Below are 19,915 nucleotides of genomic sequence, written 5' to 3' on the forward strand. Positions count from 1 at the left end.
CCTTGTCCATCTGTACATCCAAAACACCATTCCAGTCCCCCATAAAAATAAAAGATTTATAATCCAACTGGGTAAGCTTTGTATGAAGTAGACTAAAAGTCAGCTTGTTGTTGATTAGGAGCATATAATCCAACTAAAAGCGTCTTTTTACCTTCTAGCAGCAGCTCTATCATAACGTATCTTCCATGCTTATCTGCTTCAATTAAGTCTGCTGTTAAAGCACTTTTAACATAAACAACCACTCCATTTTTCTTATTCATTGCAGAAGCAACAAATTGCGTACCCAACCTTGAGTTCGATAAATACTTTTGATCCACAACCCTAATATGCGTTTCTTGCAAACATATAACATCTATCTTGAATTGTTTTAAATATTGAAAAACTTTCTTCCTCTTCTGTGGTGAATTTAGTCCATTAACATTCCAAGTTAAAAATTTAGTCGCCATGCATATCATCCCAAAGCTCTTGGAGCACTGCTTTGATAGGACTATCTTTTTTAGGCCGTGCTCCTCCCACTGCTTGGCTGTAAGTACTTTGTGGAACCAAAGACTTCTGCTGGTCTTGTTCTTTTATTTTTCTTGACCGTTTTAAAGCAGCACGCGTCACCCTTTGCTCTCTAGGATCATCCAAAGAAGTTATAGCTTGATCTCCTCCAGCACCGTTCTCCTCTGTCTGTCCATCTTCAGCCTCTTGATGTTCTCCTTCTCCAGATCCCTTTGCAGCTTCCAGAAGTGTTAATGGGGTTGCTTTTAAAACGTTATTGTAAAAATCACGCGCTTGCATCACAGTAACCAGACGGTACCTTTTACCTTCATGCATCACCATCAACCCAACTGGAATCTCCCATCTGAACCTTATATCTCGTTGCTTGAGCTCTTGCACAAGAAATGTAAAATCCTTCCTTCTCCTTAAAATCTTTGGAGGAATTTCTTTTAGAACCAAGACTTCTTGATCAGCAATCACAACTTTAGCATCATAGGCAGCTTGTATAACTTCATCTCTAATTTCCCTTTTTGCAAAATAAACCACCACATCTCTAGGCAGCTTTCTCTGTCTAGCAATCCATGAATTCACACGAAACACTTTATCCATGCCTGCTTTTATTTCGGATGCTGGCTGATTCAATACCACTTCGAGAGCCTCAGAGACCAGCTGCTTTAAATCTTCCTTAATATTCTCTTTTCAGCCTCTGATTCTAACAGCAAACTGCATCTGGTAATATTGAGCAAGACTCAATTCTCTATCCATTTTATCTCTTAAATTTTCATTCTCCAATACTTTTGCTTCTAGTATGTCATTCTTTTGAGTCAAATCTTCCACTTTTTCATCCAAATCTTCCACACATTCCGCCACTTTATGCACTGAAGACAAAATGTCTACCTTCATCACGCTGAACTTCTGTTCCATCCTCTCTTCCATTCTCTCCTCCAATTTCTCCTCCATCTGTGCAAATTTATCACCCATTGATTCCAGAATTACCTGGGCATGTTTTTCCAAAGCTTCTCGTAAATCCTTCGGTGTCAATACTTCAGGAGGATGCAACGCCTGCAATGATGATTGTTGCACCGGAGAAGTTCCACCACTCCGAAGAGTTTTAGGGGGAGGTTTAGCCGACATCTTTTACTTTCAATTGTGACGCACTTTCACTTTAAGTTTAAAAAGTCCATCAAGCTCGAGAGTAAAATAAAATAATCCTCTTCACCTTTTCCTCTTGTACCGCTCTGCCTGCTCTTTGTAATCCATAGTCCTTCCTTCAGGCAGGGGTGGTCGCAGACGCCTGGCTCTGCTCCAAGAAATCCGGAGCAGAGACGCTGATCAGCTGGGAGCAACCCAGGCTACGGGGGAGTTCGATCCTTCAGCCGCCCAAGCTCCAAGCTCAGGCGGCCCCGGAGAACTCAACCCCTACCTGGGGCCTCACCCCCTCCTCTTCTCCCGAGGAGGGGGCTTCAAATTCGCCCGAACAGCTGATCGGCGCTGTTTCGGGCGAAAATTACACAGCTGAGCCGCGGGCAGCCCGGGAAGGCTGTCTCCAGCGCCGCGCAGCCACCGGAAGTCGCCACAACATCTTTTCACAAGATGAATCCTCAGCTATGCCCCTCCAAAAATGGACAGAAATCTACATTTGTAGACTTAAGCTGGAGTACCTGCCCATTGAAAAAAAAATCATTCTTGGAGCAAGAGCAGGAGCACACTGGCAACCGAGATATAGAGGAGCAACAACAAGTTCTGCAACCCACGAGGAGAAATATCGAACCTCACAACAACTTTGTTTATATGGGAAGCATAGATGATATCAACCCGGCTCCAATGTGAAGTTGACATCTGGCATTTTCACCATCTAACCCAGGAGTGTCAAACTGCCGGCCCATGGGCCGGATGCGTCACAATGAAACCGCGCCCACCCCATTGCTGGCAATGGGGAAAAAGCTCCGATACATAACGCAATGTCATGTGACATCGTGAGTTTGACATGCCTGATCTAACCAGTCAACCAAGCTAGACCACCTTGCTTCTGAGAACCCCATACAGTTGATGACCTGGAACATAGCTGGTTGGAAATGAATGTTTGATAGTGGACTAATGAGCTTTCTCTCTAGATTTGATGTAATAGCCTTTCAAGAGACCTGGCTAACCAAAGTGGATGAACCAGTACAACTGCCAGGCTTTCAGGGATGGGCCTCCCAGGCCCAAAAAACAAAGAACAAATGGAGACCCTCTAGTGGGCTATGCATTCTTATAAAGCAAGAGTTGCAATGGCAGGGGGAGAAATTATATAACGAAGATAAGTATCCGTACTTCCTAGCTATCAAATTTGAATATGACCAGCTTGAGTTAATATTGGTAAATGTGTATATTCCTCCAAGCATATCCCAGCACTACAATTCCGAATACTGGATGGGCTTGGAAGTTATCCTAGAAGATATATCTGTACTGTACCCTCAGTCCATAATGGTATTACTAGGAGATCTGAATTCTAGGCTGGGTTCCTCTCTGTATGAGCTTGCCCAGAAGAAGGGAATCCCAGGGGAGTTCTTTGATACTCATCCTCAGTGGCTCTCGAGAGACTGTAAAAGTAATGCTGCTGGACTGCTCCTAGTTTCCTTAATTTTTAAGGGTAATCTCCAAATCTTGGGAGGTAAGGATAGGAATTACACATACCCTTATACATACCACTCAGCCAATTCAAGTAGTGTGCTGGATCTCTTTTGTGTGTCTAGAGATAAGGCTGTTCTCTTTTCGGAGGTCACAGTACACCTTAATGACAATAGCGACCATCAGCCTGTAAGTGTGACATTGCGAGGCCACTCAGATTTAAGACCATATAACATGGCTGACAGATGGCTCACCAAAAAGGTAGAGGAGACCCAAAATAAAAGGTTAATTTGGGCCAAAGTTGATACTAAGGCAATATTAGAATGCCTTAAAACAGAGAATGCTACTAAGTGGGCTAGAACAATCCAGTCATCTACTACTGTCTGGATGTCAGCCTTCAATTCATTCTCCAATCTTTGTAACATACTGAAGAAACACCTAACAGCTAAACCTGCTACAAAAAGAGCCCGAGTGGGTAGACCTCGCTGGTTTGATCCTGATTGCCAGCAACTGAAAAAGAAATTGAGGGCAGCCATGAGCCTTGCCCAGAGGAATCCTACTGCCCATATACAAGCTAAAATGCTGCACACAAGGGAAAATAAAAAAACCCTATAACATTAAAGAAAAAAAGTTTTGCCATTTCAATCTGGTCAGAACTCGAGTTGGCTGCCAGAAGTCATAACTCAGTATTATTTTGGCACTCTGTAGCAGGTATCCTGAAGGAACGGAGATTTGCATTCAACATACCAATCTCTGCTGCGGACTGGGAGAATTATTATCAGTGCTTGTTTGCTCCCACCAAACCAGTAAAGAAACTATTTTTAAATAGTGATTTAGCAAACCCTAGAACTCCCCCCCTGGCCACCAGTCTCAGAAAAGAAGATACAGTCCATCATTAAAAGCTTAAAGAGCAATAAAGCCCCAGGTGAGGATTTTTTACCAGCAGAATTATTTAAGAAATTAACCAATTGGTGGGTATTAGCAGGTCTTTTTACACACATAAATAACACCTGTCATATACCAGATGGGTGGAAGATGGCAATAGTTGTCCCCATATATAAAAAAGGGAATAAAAAGATCCTAGTAATTACAGGCCCATCAGCCTGATTGACATTGTAGCAAAAATATATGCTAGGTACCTTTTGAACAGAATTTGAATCTGGGTAGAGGAAAACAACATCCTCACAGAAGAACAAGCAGGTTTTAGACAAAACAGATCTACTATTGATAACTGCTTTGTCTAATTGCCAAATATGCCTATAAGAGGAGACCACTGTTTGCTGCTTTCATAGACCTTACAGCAGCATTTGATATGGTAAATAGAGAAGTACTATGGAGTAAATTCCCACTCCTTGTCCTCTCTTACTTACCTAGTTAAGATGGTGTAGTTGGGCAGCAGGGAGGCATGCAATGTTTCTGCCTTCGCTGCAGACAACTTGCCTGTGCAACGTTTGTTGGCCAGGTCTTTTGGCACACTCAGCAGCAAGCCAGTAGGCCAGGCGTAGGCAACCTTGGCTCTTTTATGACTCGTAGACTTCAACTCCCAGAAGATGTTACATAACATAACATCAACTGGAAGATATTAAACTGTCCTTCTGTTTCTTTCCTTCCCAGAAATTGTGTTAATGAGTCATCTCTTAGCTCTGCTGATCAGCTTGTCCTGGATTGTTTTGCCACAAAACGGAACAGTTTGCAAGTTGCAGTTGAGACATCTCATATATCACATATAATTGAAGATTGTAATTAGTTGCATGTACATGTTCAACAAGCGTGATGTATTTGTGCTAGCATTTCTAGGCCTCTTTCCAACCACATCCAGAAAAATTTGTAACAAACATTGGAATTCTTAAGGCCATGTTTGGCATTTCCCAGCAATCTGTTATTGGAAGGAAAAAGCAATCCCTGCTGCATTACTGATCCCAGAGAAGCATTTGCATGTATGCAGGTATCCTTAGGGTGCCATAGATATGGATAGGGCTTTTATTCTCATAGAACACTCAGAACAGCATTCCGCCCCCTTTTTTGCAGGAACCCCCCCCCCCCCGCAGTTCTATTATTGGCTTTCCTAAGCCTATTGCAGGGCTAGCAATCTTGGCTCTTTTTTATGACTCATGGACTTCAACTCCCAGAAATCCTGAGCCAGCTACGCTGAGGGGAAAGGGAGAGGTTTCCAAGCTGAGCCATGCTGGCTTAGGAATTCTGGGAGTTGAAGTCCTTGAGTCATAAAAGAGCCTGCACTAGATGAGGACATTAAAATTATTTACAGGATTACTTCTTTAGGAACTAAACTTTTAGAATCTAAAACAGCTAATTCAAAAAAGCCAACAGGAAAGAACCCCGCATTTTTCATCTGCTTCTGTCTTTTGGAAGGTAAAATTAGATAACAAAATAATCTATTTCTTATGTTAACATCTCTGCAATGAAATCAAAGGTAACAGGAAAGAAATGAGAAACATTTTTCTCAATGTAATATGTTTAATTTAGCTGATTCTAAAAAAAATAGTATCTTTTGTACACTCTTGAAAACTATTTTGAATCTAAAAAAGTCTTAAGAATGAAATATTCTTAATTTGGACTTTACTTTTACTGTTTGGACTGTTGTGTGTTTTGAAAAATAGATTATTTAGAGTCCAGTTATGTTGCACTTCAGTCTTTAAATAATTAACCTAGTATATACATAACAATATATGATGTTTTCCCTGGTGAGCTAAACATCAATAACAACATTTATTAAAAAGGCTAAAATAATTTCTGGTGATAATATCTGTATATTAAAATTTTGGACAAGCAATGGTCATGTATCCTAGCAAAAGATGTTACATATGTGCATAAGCGTAGTCAGTAGCATATGCCTTTTTAAAAATATCAAACATGCAAAGAAACAAAAATAAGTCCAAAATATCTGTATTACATCCAGAAATGCCAACTTTGCAACCAATATTTCTCATCCAAAACTATGGCACCCTAAGGATACCTGCATACATGCAAATGCTTCTCTGGGATCAGTAATGCAGCAGGGATTGCTTTTTCCTTCCAGTAACATATACCTAAAACCAGTTTATTGCATTTGGCAATTGTACTAAAAAAATCTCATTGTCAACCAATATAATTCATTTAATTTGAAATCAAGTGAAAAATTAATTTAAATTATTTTATTAAAACAAATTAACGGCAATTCTTTTATAAGAAGTTGCCTCAAACAAAATGGGTTTGACGTGCCTGTTCTTGATAGTTGAATGCTCCAAAATAAATTCTAGACCAGGCTTGTACATGCAGCCTACCAAGCACCCATGGACAGAGCACAGACTTTAAAAAAATAATAATAAAATCACCACCACTGCCCTGAAAGTCATGTTGCCTAGTGCCTCCATGGCTTACCATGACCACAAGCTCCAACACTGTAGATGCTCCTCTAGTCACCAAATCATTGATTAGCCCAGCAGCATTCCTTTGCAGACCACAAAGATTTTTTAATTTATCAGTCTGGGCCTTTCCCTTCTACAAGTTGCACAGATCTGTTCTAGATTTTCCTCTTGCCTTTGCGAGTTAACTCCTTGGTCTGTCATTGAGCAAGAATTGACTTTGTAGGGAAGCATATTATCATTTGATGTATATTTAACATATGTTCTACCTTTATTTACCAATTATATAATATTTGTATGCAATCCACATCGTGAGGATTAATAATAATAAGTTGAAAGGGACCTTGGAGGTCATCTAGTCCAACCCCCTGCTCAGGGAGGAAACCCTATACCATTTCAGACAAATGGCTGTCCAGTCTCTTGTTTTTTTATTGAAAAGTTTTATAAAAGGTTACAATATTATCCCATCCCCAACCCCCCCTTAGGCCCCCCTCCCCCACTTCCCAAAACTGATAACAGAGCGGGCCCTGTTGCTCCCACAGCAAAAACTGTGTCAGCTCTGTCCCCGGGGGTGATCCTGCCACCAACACCCCTCACACCCGTGACCACAGCAGCGTCACCCCACCCCACCCACCCCTGCCTCCTGCGCCCACCAAGATGAGAGTTCCAGCACCTTTTTTGAGAAAAAAGCACTGATAAATATAATTGGGAAGGGAGCTTAGTGGAACAAAAAGTTTTCCATGAGTTAACTTCAAGATTACTGCTTTCAACAAGTAAGTGTCCTGATTTACATTTTTAAAATTGTTTTAAATGTTCAGTTAAAATAAGCCCATGGAAATTTGCCTTTTGTTGTACACAAACTTATCTTTCCCCCCATTGTATTATTTCAGAGTTTACCATATTTTTTAGGGTATAAGATGACTGGGCGTATAAGACGACCCCCTACATTTCCTGTTAAATTATAGGATTTGGGCTATACTCGCTGTATAAGACTACCCCTCTTCCAACACACACCAAATAAAAATTAAAAAACATCAGATTTGATTTTAATATGGTAATTTTAATTCAAATGCTTATGACATGCAGGTACTTAGTAGGAAAACTGTCACTTATAAACATAAGGCTGTTTGTCATCAAACATGTAAACATAAAACAGTGCAAGTGGATTAAACTTTTCCTAATTCACTCTAAAGCTTTCCCTGCACAGACCAAATGGGAGATCCGCTCCAGGTTTTCCAGCCAGCCCGCCCAGTTCCTGAGTCAAATGTGTCCTTAGAGCTAAGCAGCTGCTCTGGCTGCTGCATTCCCCACCTGCCTTTCAAGTTGGGATAGACTGCAGCTGCTCTTCAACTTTAGAAGGAAAGACGCCCAGACCCCAGCCTGTAAAAAATCACAGACTGCAGCTTCTTCTCCAATTGGTCCCGCTTTCCCTGTGCAGAGCAAATGGGAGATCTGCTCCAGGTTTTCCAGCCAGCCCTGTCCCTAAAGTTTCAGCACCCGGCGTATAAGATGACCTCTGACTTTTGAGAAGATTTTCATGGGTTAAAAAGTCATCTTATACGCCAAAAAATACGGTAGGTAAAAGCCCAGGTATTGACAGCCTTCAAAAGGTTAAAAGAGTGAGTGCTTGCTGAATCATTTGGGGGGTGAGTATTCCAGTGGTGGGATTCAAATGTGTGAACAACCGTTTCTCTGTGTGGATGCTGCTTCTAGAAGTCCATTCTGGGCCTGGGCAACAAAAAAGTAGCTACCGGTTCTGCCGAATGGGTACAAATCAGCTGAATCCCACCACTAGAGTATTCCATAAGGTAGGCACAGCCACAGGCGAAGGCTCACTTCTGAGATCCCTCTAGAAAGACTGAAAGACTCCAGGGAAGGGACCTGGAGCATAACTGCCCTATCTGATCTAGTAGGATAGGCAGATACTGTCAGGGAGAAGCGATCCCACAAATATCCTGGTCCCTGCCATGTAGAGATTTAAGGGTAAAGACCATCACCTTGAATTACACCTGGAAGGAAGCTGGCAGCCAGCACAGTTCATACAACAGAGGTGTAACATGGGCAAACCTAGAAACACCCAATACTGCATGTGCCAGTGCTTTTTGGACCAGTTGAAGAGTCTGAGTTGCCTTCACAGGCACTTGAAGTGATCTCCAAGAATTTAGTAATGAAAAATATAAAGACGTTTTCTAAGTTTCAGAATGGGACTATTCCCCCTCTAGTCTTACTTTGATCATGTCACTCTAATGGCAGAAAGTAAAGAGGAACTAAAGAGCCTCTTGTTGCAAGTGAAGAAGGAGAGTGCAAAACCTGGGTTGAAACTAAACATTAAGAAAACCAAGATCATGGCATTCGGCCCTCTCAATTCCTGGCAAATAGATGGGGAAGAAATGGAGGTAGTGACAGATTTTATTTTCTTGGACTCCAAGATCACTACAGATGGGGACTGTAGCCACAAAATTAAAAGACGCTTGCTCCAATGACGCGTGCTGTGCATAAACGTAAAAGAAGGAGCAATTGAAACAGAAGATAGATTCTGGGCCTATGATACAAGGCCCTGTTACTACGGAGCCGGTGGGAGGGGTGTGACCGAAGAGACCAATGGCAGATCTTCAGGCGGTGTTCCATAGGCTTCTTTTAAAAATTCTCCTAATCATTCTAGATAGCCTAAAGCTTTTTTTGATTTGAAAGATGACTTGGAATTAAGAGACACTTGGTGGGAGCGAAATTTGGAGGACAGAGATTTTACTTTTTTCTCGGACAGGCATCAATCGTTTTCTAGTATTGATTTTTTCTTAATTACTGGTGATCTTATTTCCAGGGTCAAGAATGTCAAGATTTTTCCTAGGACTTTGTCGGATCATAGTCCTGTATGGATGGAGTTGTTTAGAGAAGATGAGATCAGAAGATCTTGGAGATTGAATGAAAACTTATTCAGATATGATGTGCTCTCAGAGAAATGTAGAGATTATTTGAAATAATTTTTTGTCTTGAATATGCATAAAGGTACATTGATTGAAATGGTTTGGGATGCTAGTAAAGCTTATATGAGAAGGGTTTTGATTCATATGAATAATAGTCATAGGTATAAGCAGATGCAAAAACGTAAAGAATTGGAAGAAGAGATTATATTGGAGGAGAAAGCTTTTATTTTGAATCCATCAGACAAGAGACTAAGGATCTCAATAAATTTGTTGAAAGAGCAATTTAATATGTTAATGGCGAATCAGGTTGCAACTAACTTGCGATATGCGAAGGTAAAGAAATATATCAACAAAATCTGATTTAAAAGGGTTTTTTAAATTTTTATGCAAAGTTATATGCTAGTGAGAATATACAAGCTTTAGATATAGATAGGTATTTACAGGAAGCGCATATTCCTATGCTTTCACATGAACAACGGGAAGGGATGAATCATTTAATTACTTCTGAGGAAATTATCTCAGCAATTAAACAGTTAAAAGTGGGTAAGGCTCCTGGTACAGATGGCTTATCAGCAAATTATTATAAAATTTTACTTGCAGAGATGGTAGAACCTTTAAAGGAATTATTTAATAATATCCAGGCTGGAGGGGAAGTGCCTCCATCCTGGAGAAGGGCTTTTATATCACTGATCCCCAAGGATGATCAAGACCTTACCCAGACGGGGGACTTCCGGATGGCAAGGCGTCGCCGGAGGCAGCCATTTTTTGGCTGTCAGCCTCGCAGCTCTGTAGAGCCGCCGAAAACAGCGCCGATCAGCTGTTTCGGTGGCTCGGAAGTCCCCTCCTCAGGAGAAGAGGAGGGGGTGAGCGCCCAGGTAGGGGTAGAGATCTCCGGGGCTGCCAGAACTTAAAGTTTTGGCGGCTGAAGGATTGAGGCCCCCCCGAAGCCTGGGCATGCTCCGGACTGCGAGGCGCCTCTGCTCCGGGTTTTTTGGAGCAGAACAGGGCGTTCGCAACCATCCCTGCTAGCAAGGAAGAACTTTTGAGAACGAGGACGCAGGCAGAGCGATGCAGGAGAGTTTGGTGAAGATGGTGTTTTGATCTTTAACTCAATGGACTTTGCTGAGCTTGTAAGTGGAAGTGTATAGCTAACAATAGTGGGTGAAAATGGCGGCTATATCTTCTAAAGTTCCTGCTCTGGTGCAGCAGTCTTCGTTGAAAACTTTATTGTCCCCTGCACCCGTATCTGCATCAGCTCTTACAGCAAAAGATTTGCAGAAGGTGCTGCAAGAGACTATGGAAAAGCAAATGCAAGAATTTGCTGAGATAATGGACAAAAAGTTGGAGGAGAAGTTAACAGAAAAACTAGTTAAGGTTATGGATGAAAAGATTACAGAGAAATTAACAGAACTGAGAGCAGACATTTTATCTGCATTGCAAGGCATGGCTAAATGTATTGATAATTTGGACAAAAGAGTGGAAGATCTCAGTCAAAATGATATTAGACTGGAAGCAAAAATGACAGAAACTGAAAATATGGTAGAGAAAATTGATTATGATTTGATTTCGACACAGTATTATCAGATGGAGTTTGCTTTAAGGATTAGAGGCCTAAAAGAAAATCCTAAGGAAAATTTGAAGAAAATGGTTTCTGAGGCTTTGGAAGGGGTGCTGAGACGACCAGCAGATGAAATAATGGAAGATATAGATAAATTTTTTGTGTTAATTCTTGGATTGCAAGACAAAGGAAATTACCCAGAGATATGGTAAAGATCTTAGTGCACCTGAAAGACTATTTGCAACAGAGGGGTACTACGAAGCAAATATGGGACTAAAAAGTATTATTTTGCATTTGAATAATTATTGATATGATATATATATATACGTTTGGAGTTTATCTATATGAGTTAAAGTGTGATAGTTTAAATAGTTTAGGATTGTTTGCATAAGTTAGATTATGATTGTTTGTATTTTTATACCCTGTACTCAGCTCTGGGAAGTCGGGGGGGAGGGGAAAGGGAGGGAGGGGTTGGGGAGGGTTGGGGAGTGGGAAGAGGGTGGGAGGGGAGGGGGTTGGGAGGGGTTTTGTTTTGCTAAAGATAAAATGTATTGTAAAACTTTTCAATAAAAAAAGACCTTACCCAGCCTAAGAATTACAGACCTATATCGCTTTTAAATACAGATCATAAGATTTTTGCAAAAATATTGGCAAATAGATTAATGCAAGTTTTGAAACAAATGGTTCATAGTGATCAGTCTGGATTTATAACCGGAAGATACAGGTATATGAAATATAATATAAGACAAATTGTAAATTTAATAGAATATTTGGATAAGAACAACCAAGTCTCTGCGGCATTAATATTTTTAGATGTTGAAAAAGCATTTGATCAGTTGAATTGGCAATTTTTATTGAAAGTTGTGGATAAGATGAATTTTGGGGATAAATTTCTGCAATCTATTAAGGCTATATATCAACAACAATCGGCACAAATTATAATTAATGGGGGACTAACAGATGTATTTAAAATTGAAAAAGGTACAAGACAGGGATGTCCCCTGTCACCATTGTTGTTTGTTTTAACATTGGAGATTTTATTGATTAAAATTCGGGAATCAACTAAAATAAAGGGAATAAAGATAAAGCAGAATGATTATAGGCTAAGGGCATTTGCGGATGACATGGTTGTTACACTATCTCAACCGATTCAGTCGGTTATAGACTTGATGGAAATTATAACTCAATATGGGAAAGTTTCTGGTTTTAACGTAAATAATAATAAGACCAAATATTATCTAAAAATATGACCATGAATGAAAAGGAAATGTTAGTAAAATTGACAGGTTATGAAATAGTGAAAAAGGTTAAATATTTGGGAGTACATATTACAGCTTCTAATGCGAAATTATATAAAAATAATTATGAGATGTTATGGTTAAAAGTACAAAAGGATTTAAATAATTGAAAAAAATTAAAATTATCTTTGTGGGGAAAATTGCAGCTGTTAAAATGAATGTTTTACCAAAGTTTCTCTTTTTGTTTCAAATGATACCTATTTTGAAAAAAGATGCTAATTTGGACAAATGGCAGAAGGGTATTAATAAATTTATCTGGGCGGGGAAAAAGCCAAGAGTTAAACTTAAGATTTTACAAGATGCATAGGAAACAGGAGGACTTAAGGTGCTTAATTTGAAATTATACTATGATGAGGTGGTTTTAACACTGGTTAGTGATTGGCTTAATTTAACAAATAAAAGAATACTTTATCTTGAGGGCTGGGATTTATTATATGGGTGGCATGCATATTTAATATATAACAAAAAAGTTGACAAGGCATTTAAATCTCATATTTTAAGAAGTGCTTTATTGCGTGCCTGGAAAAAGTATTATTATAAGTTGAATTATATAATATCAATTTGGGGGATCTGGACACGCGATAGAGGGTGTTATCTATGGGTGTGAATTTGGATACGATTTCTTATAAGGAATTACTTAGATTGGTAGGGAATGACTGGCAATTAAGATCATTAGCTGAGTTAAAACAAGAAAATAGGGTACAGTCTTGGTTCCAGTATACTCAATTGCAAGTTAGGTGGAAGTTAGATCAGAAGATTGGTATTACATTAATGGATGAAAATTTGGTAAAACAGATTAAAGATCAAAGTCGAGCGCATATAAAGAGAATTTATAATGCTTTAATAGAATTGGATTCAGAAATGGAATTAGTTAAGGATTGCATGGTAAAGCGGGCTCAAAATATTCAAGAACCGATCACATTGGATATATGGGAGGTAATTTGGGTTAGAAATGTAAAATTTACCCAGGCCCAAAATTTAAGAGAAAATTTTTATAAAATGCTTTATAGATGGCATCTGGATCCTAAAAAGTTGTCTTGTATGTATCCTAATTTACAGCCCAAATGTTGGAGATGTGGTAGTTTGGATGCTACTTATTTTCATATTTGGTGGACTTGTAGAAATATAAAAGCTTTTTGGATTAAAATTTGGTGGAACATTCAAAATATTTTAAAGAGAAAGATAAAGTTTACTCCACAACTATTTTTATTGGGTGTTATCACAGATTGTGATACTAAAGAAATTGATGTTGAATTTGATAACAGCTGCAAGGTTATTGGTAGGGTAATATTGGAAGAAGGACTGCTTGCCTACTATAGAGGAATGGACGCTTAAAGTGTCAAATTTAGCAGAAATGGCTAAGATTTCTGCTTATTTGAAGGATCATTCACAAGAAAGACACATTTCGGTCTGGAAAAGATGGATAGATTATATTCATAAAAAATATGGGACTAAAAAGTTCCATTTAACGTATGAGTAAATTATAGATTGTTATAGTTTATTATAGTGGAAATTTTTCTTTTTTTATTATTATCTCTAATTATATGGTATTATTATTTTTAGTATTAGTATTGTTTAATAACTTGAATATTTTTATCTTACTTGTATTTATGCTATAGGGGAGTTAAAGCACATTATGAACTTGGTTATTTATATAGTTGGTTAATGTTAGTTAGATTATGATTATTATATTTGTAACCCTGTATTCAGGTCTGGGAAGTGGGGGAGGCGGGGTTAAGGGTGGGTTGGGGAGGGGATAATATTGTAATCTTTATAAAACTTTTCAATAAAAAAAGACGCTTGCTCCTTGGGAGGAAAGCCATGGCAAATCTAGACAGCACACTAAAAAGCATAGACATCACCCTGTCAACAAAAGTGCGTACAGTCAAGGCTATGGTCTTCCCAGTTGCAATGTATGGCAGTGAAAGTTGGACCATAAAAAAGGCTGAGCGCCAAAGAATTGAGGCCTTTGAACTATGGTGTTGGAGAAGACTCCTGCAAGTCCCTTGGACTGCAAGGCGATCAAACTGGTCAGTCATAGAGGAGATCAACCCTGACTGCTCTTTAGAAGGCCAGATCCTGAAGCAAAACTCAAAAACTTTGGCCACCTAACGAGAAGGAAGGACTCACTGGAGAAGAGCCTAATGCTGGGAAAGATTGAGGGCAATAGAAGAAGGGGACGACAGAGAATGAGGTGGCTGGATGGAGTCACTGAAGTGGTAGGCATGAACTTAAATGGACTCCAGAAGATGGTAGAGGACAGGAAGGCCTGGAGGAACGTTGTCCATAGGGTTGCGATGGGTCAGACATGACTTCGCAGCTAACAACAACAATGCCTTGTTAAGTGGAGCGGGATGCTCTCCTCCCGAGCAATTGAGCCTGCCTCCGTTGTTCTCTCCTTCTCTCTGCTCTCCTTGGTCTAGGATCAGGGGGGGCTTGCTCCTCACCTGCACTATGCCTTTCCTGTTCCGAACCTGAAGGGCCCTGGCCTGCCTCAGCCTGATAATAATAATAATAATAATAATAATAATAATAATAATAATAATAATAATAATAAAGTTGGAAGGGACCTTGGACCCCTGCTCAGGCAGGAAACCTTATACCATTTCAGATAAATGGCTGTTCAATCTCTTCTTAAAAACCTCCAGTGTTGGAGCATTCACCACCTCTGGAGGCAGGTTGTTCCACTGGTTAATTGTTCTAACTGTCAGGAAGTTTCTCCTTAGTTCTAGGTTGCTTCTCTCCTTGAGTAGTTTCCATCCGTTGCTTCTTGTCCTGCTTTCAGGTGCTTTGGAGAATAGCTTGGCTCCCTCTTCTTTGTGGCAGCCCCTGAGATATTGGAACACTGCTATCATGTCACCCCTCACCCTTCTCTTCATTAAACTACACATACCCAATTCCAGCAACCGTTCCCTATATGTTTTAGCCTCCAGCCCCCTAATCATCTTTGTTGCTCTTCTCTGTACCCTTTCTAGTCTCGACATCTTTTTTACATCGTAGTGACCAAAACTGGATGCAGCATTCCAGGTGTGGCCTTACCAAAGCATTGTAAAGTGGTATTATAGTACTTCACTTGATCTTGATTCTATCCCTCTGTTAATGCAGCCTAGCACTGTGTTGGCTTTTTTGGCAGCTGCAGCACACTGCTGGCTCATATTGAAGTGATTGTCTACTAAGACTCCGAGATCCCTCTCACAGTTACTACTATTGAGCAAGGTACCACCTATACTATACCTATGCATTTGATTTTTCCTGCCTAAATGTGGAACCTTACTTTTTTCACCATTGAATTTCATTTTGTTAGATAGTGCCCAGTGTTCGAGTCTGTCCAGATCCTTCTGTATCTTAAGCCTATCTTCTGGAGTATTGGCTATTCCTGCCAGCTTGGTGTTGTCTGCAAATTTGATGAGTTCCCCATCTATCCCCTCATCCAAATCATTAATGAAGATATTGAAGAGCACTGGGCCCAGAACAGAGCCCTGGGGCACCCCACTATACACTTCCTTCCATGTAGATGCGGTTCCATTGAGGACCACACGCTGAGTACGGCCTGTCAGCCAGCTACAAATCCATCTGGTGGTAATGCTATCTAACCCACATTTTTCTATCTTATCAAGTAGTAGGTTGTGATCTACTTTATCAAATGCCTTACTGAAGTCCAAGTAAATTATATCTACAGCATTCCTCTGGTCCACTAGTTTTGTCACTTGGTCAAAGAATGTAATAAGATTTGTCTGGCATGATCTGTTTTTGACAAACCCATGTTGACTTTTAGTGATGACTTTGTTTGCATCAAGGTGTTCACTGATTTGTTGTTTGATTATCTTTTCCAGAATCTTCCCAGGTATTGAGGTCAGGCTGATAGGCCTGTAGTTTCCTGGATCTATTTTTTCCCTTTTTTGAAGATGGGAACTACATCAGCTCTCTTCCAGTCCTCTGGTAGTTCCCCAGTGCTCCAGGATCTTTGAAAAATATAGTTCAGTGGTTCTGAGATCACGTCTGCCAGTTCCTTGAGAACTTTGGGGTGTAATCCATCTGGTCCTGGTGATTTGAACTCGTCTAAGCTGGACAGGTGCTCACTTACCATTTTCTTGCCTATCTTAACTTGCATTTCTCTATTCTGTTTTTTATGGCACTGGTTTGGGTAGGTTGGACTGTTTTTTCCCTTTGTGTAAAGACAGATGCAAAAAACGAATTAAATAGTTCTGCTTTCTCCCTATTGCTTGTCACCTTCTTGCCACTTTCCCCCACTAATGGACCAATCATTTCCTTAACTTTTTTCTTGGTTTTTATATGTTGAAAGAAGCATTTTTTGTTATTTTTGACTTTGGTAGCAAGCCTTAGTTCATTTTGAGCCTTAGCTTTCCTCACTTCATCTTTGCAGGCATGGGCTATTTGCTGATATTCTGACTTAGTTATGTGCCCCTCTTTCCAATTCTTATACTTGTCCTTTTTATCTTTCAATTTATCAGAAAGTTCTTTATGCAGCCCTGCTGGTTTCTTTTGAGAGCTGTTATTTTTCTTCTTTGTTGGTATTGTATTAGACTGGGCCTTTATTATCTCACTTTTCAAAATTTCCCAAGCTTCTTGAGTTGTTTTCCCCTTTAGGATTCTCATCCATGGAATTCTTCCCATGGTCTCTCTAAGTTTATTGAAATTAGCTCTTTTAAAATCCAAGACTCTAGTTTGGCTGTGTTCTATTGCTTGTGCCTCCAGAATGTTGAATTCCAGTATTGCATGATCACTTCCCCCCAAGGTTCCTGTGGCTTCGACACCTTCTATCATTTCATCTCTGTTTGTGAGAATTAAATCCAATATGGCTAATCCCCTAGTTCCCTTCTCTACTTTTTGGGAGAGAAAGTTGTCTGCTAGGTTTGACAGGAATCTGTTGGATCTTCCACTTGGTGCAGAGTTTGTCTCCCAGTTGATATCAGGGTTATTAAAGTCCCCCATTACTATTGTGATGTGCTTCTTACATACCTTAGTTAGCTGACTAGCAAAAAGTTCATCTATTTCCTCTGCTTGGTTGGGCGGCCTATAATATACACCTATGGCGATGTCATTTTTTCCCCTTTTATATTGACCCAAATGCTTTCAAGTTTACAGTTTTCGTCATTGTTGTGCTCTATTTCTGTAGAGATAAAGTTATTTCTTATATATAGAGCAACTCCTCCTCCTCTTTTGTTTAGTCTATTTCTTTTAAATAGTTTAAATCCCTCTAGCTGTGTGTTCCATTTGTAGGTTTGATCCCACCATGTTTTTGTAATGGCAACAATATCATATCTGCCCTCATTTACCTGAATTTCTAGTTCACCCTGCTTACTGTTCATACTCTGTGCATTAGTGTATAGATATTTGAGTCCTTTATGACTGACCATGTGTTTACTTGCTGCATAACTTGTGTGGTGCCTGGCTTCCCCTATTTTCTTAGATTGCCATGGACAGTGATGTCCTATATCAATTAACTCACTATCCCCATTATTTAGTTTAAATGTTCCTCCAAACAAGCTGTGATTTTATTGCCAAGTAACTCAGTCCCTTTCTTGGATGGATGCAGACCATCTCTTTTCTACATTTTTTCATTGGACCAGCTACAGACATCGTGACTAATATAACCAAAGCCTTCTCCTTTACACCACTCCTTTAGCCACATATTAAATTCTGCTGTACGCTGGCCTTTTCCATTTTGCTCCTTATACACTGGTAAAACCTCTGAAAAAGTAAGCCTACAGCCTATTCTGCTAAGTTCCTGCCCCAAGCTCTGGAAATCATTCTGCACAGAGGGTACATCTTTTTGGGACAGATCATTAGTGCCAAGATGTACAATAGCCTCCACATCACAGTCCTCGCTGGCATTCTTGATTATTTTAGAAATACGCTTCTTGTCCCTACTGGCAGTAGCACCTGGAAGACACCTGACCTCTTTCAAAATCTCTGTGTCCTTTCCTAAATTTACATCCCTTATAATTGAATCACCAACCAGAAGGTGGCTTCTCTTTTTGGATGCCTTTCTGTTCTTGCATGACTGGTGTGTAATACCAGATTCACACTTCTCCCTGTTGAAAACAAGTTTTTCATCTTGGACCACGATCCCCTGCTTATTTGAGTTTATTATCACAGATACCTTTACCTGTCTCCTTAATGTCCTTATTAAGATCAGAAAGGGCACTGTATCTATTGTGCAGGGACACAGCGAAAGCTTTGGGTTTATGGTTCACAGATCTCACCCTGCCAGATCCCACGGTTCTCCACACCGCCCTTCTCCTGCAGGATCTTTGTGATAGAGGGGGCTGATAGCATGGAGGCTCAATAGAGTAGAAGGGCTGGACACCTAATTTCTGCCTGAAGAGCACAGATTACAGACCTTAGATGAATAATCTATCCTTGTAGACTAGTGATTTGTTTACAGATAGGACAGTTTCCAAGTTTGAAAAGGGTACTGCGAAAGACAGCTGCAAAACAGGTGTTGCACTGAACTAAGCCAGACATGCTGAGTTACAACGAATCACAGATGCACTTGCCCTGAATGTACCGCTGCTGTTTTTGATATTTAGTTATATAATTCGTGTGCCATTAGGGCTGCTCCTTTTTTTGGTGCAGGCCTTGCAAACCTTACAGCATGGAGCACTTCCCAGCAGCTCTGAAAGTTGAAATTCTGCTGAAAAGCAATCTTCCGTACAGTCCTCCAAAACCACAGAAACCCCCTCCTGGGCCTCAACGAAGCACTCCATATCTTCCTCAGAGTAAGGCTCAGACGGAGGCATGACAGTCAAATTCCAATCCTTCCTAAACACCAAGATCATATGGCTGCAACCTCTGCTCTCTCCCATCCCACTCCCAACCATCAGGCCAAGCGAATGGTGAGGTCCACCAAGGAATCACTCAAGCGGATGACAATGGGAGATTGGAATCACCACCTTGCAAATTTTCTCCTGTGCCAGCACACGACTCCTAGCACTGCAATGGGTCACATCCCTACAGAACTAAGGTGGGGCCGCAGGCTCACAATGAAGCTTGAACAATTCTACCCAAACAGGACAGCAGCAGAAACAGCTCAACCAAAGCTTTTCAAGAACCTAGGACCTAGAGTGACTAAAGTAACGGGGCCATTGTCTTTTCCAGAGGTAGCTCTGGAAAATGGTCACGTGGTCATATGCCACATTGACCAGTTATGGCATCGTCAGGCTGGGCCAATCCTGGGAGGGAGGAATTCAGACACACTGAGTGACTATGTTTTTCTGAATCTGCCCACATTTGCCAGGGCCGGCTCCGCAGAAACAGAGGCACCACAGGTTGGAGAACCACCTCTTCCATCAGATGACCTAAATGGCTATCACATCATGGGTCAATTAGAGACGGATGATCGTACAGTAGAACAGGACTCCCAAATGACATTACGGCAGTCCGCCCGAATCCGCAGTCCCCCTGTCTACCTTAAGGACGATGTGCATTTATCGTTTTTTTAAATAAATCTTTATTTACATTTTGTGTTAAAAACACACCATACACCAACAAAAACAAAATAAACCCATTTAAAATATACAGAAAATGAAGAAATCAAAAAATTGAAAACCAATTCAAAAATTCCACTCATTAAATCTCTTATAACTATCCAACTCCAAAGCTTATTCATTAACAAAAACTATATCATTTCATTTTGGACCAACCTCCAAGCCACCC

The sequence above is a fragment of the Vipera ursinii genome (assembly GCF_947247035.1).
Source record: "Vipera ursinii genome assembly, chromosome: Z".
Classification (NCBI taxonomy): domain Eukaryota; kingdom Metazoa; phylum Chordata; class Lepidosauria; order Squamata; family Viperidae; genus Vipera; species Vipera ursinii.